The sequence below is a fragment of the Portunus trituberculatus genome, chromosome 2 (assembly GCF_017591435.1).
Source record: "Portunus trituberculatus isolate SZX2019 chromosome 2, ASM1759143v1, whole genome shotgun sequence".
In the NCBI taxonomy this organism is placed as follows: Eukaryota; Metazoa; Arthropoda; class Malacostraca; order Decapoda; family Portunidae; genus Portunus; species Portunus trituberculatus.
Window position 1 is genome coordinate 11969960 of NC_059256.1, and position 1293 is coordinate 11971252.

Below are 1293 nucleotides of genomic sequence, written 5' to 3' on the forward strand. Positions count from 1 at the left end.
AGGCACTTCGTTTGTAAGAGTGTGTTTGCTTTTTATAAGGTAGATATTAATGTACTCTGTCAATACAGCCATCAAACGTCCCTTAAAAACCCATGTGACTGATACAAGAGTGTTTTTAAGATATAGGTTGGGTTGCCACAATCTTCCAAGTCCACAGATTTCTTAGTTGAGTGTTTTGCTAAATATACAGGAAATCATATTAATAAGTTATAGCTATATGTTATGTGGTGCATGCATAACACTCACAGCTGTGACCTGCAAAGCTTCACTATTTTTTGTGTGTGTTCACACTGTTGAAATTAGTGGTTTACACATAAGGTAGTTAAATCCCTCCTTCATCACACCTCCATCTCGGTCTCTGGCTGTGTGGAAGTTCCATTCTTTCATAATGACCTGCAAAGCTTCACTATTATTTGTGTGTGTTCACACTGTTGTTAGTGGTTTACACTTAAATCCCTCCTTCATCACCCTCCATCTCGGTCTCTGGCTGTGTGGAACCATTCTTTCATAATGACTTTGACAGAGGCTGCTGTTGTATGCCTATAGTCTTCATGCTTGCACACACTTTGTCAAAAAAAAAATATTAGTCAATTTCTATTTACCTCATTAAATATGGTGACAGTTTCCAAAAACTTGAACATTTGGTTGCGTGACCTACACTTTACTATTGGACTACCATCTATACAAGACTTATATTGTAAAGACAGTATATAAATATCACTGATATGTTACATGAAACAAACAGCACTCAAACATTTTACTTGAGTGGGAAAGGAGTGCTAGAACAAGCAAGGAGAGAATGTATGGACAGAGGGAGGTGGAGGCTCTTCTGCCGTAGCCACCCCGTTATGGGACACTCCTGCAGAGAGTGAGGCATAAGAGAATAGAATAGATAAATAGATTCAAACAAATTGAACTACTATACTTACTGATAATGGTATCCTGCAACTTCAAGATGGCAAAAACTGTGTTTCTCTCCTTTGCCACAGCAGTTGTATTGCACAGCCAAGGAGTTTGTCACAGCATACCTAAGAATGCACTTCATTGTGTCTTCCAGGTTAGCACCCCTATCACACAAAAATGTGCAATCTGAAATGGAAAAGAAAAATCTTATACCTAATCTAACACACACAATCATTCACAAATAATCACCATTCCAATGCTTACCATAAACTAATTTGAAGTAAAATCCCACTCAATTGAAAACTCAAGAAAACTGCTTGTTCAGCTTTATATTCACCCTCGCGTTGGATTTGGCAAGTTGAGGTTGTTATTTAAGCCTCGTTATCACTG

The 1293-nt window shown here is 38.0% G+C and overlaps 1 long non-coding RNA gene across 1 annotated transcript; it reads right to left on the reverse strand.

Moving 5' to 3' along the window:
- Window positions 1-208: 208 nt before the first annotated feature.
- LOC123505823 lies at window positions 209-1083 on the reverse strand. Its single transcript, XR_006675265.1, has 3 exons — window positions 930-1083; window positions 394-564; window positions 209-255 (listed from the first exon to the last, which is right to left on the reverse strand). It is a non-coding gene; the product is annotated as an uncharacterized LOC123505823 (long non-coding RNA).
- Between the last annotated feature and the right edge of the window lie 210 nt (window positions 1084-1293).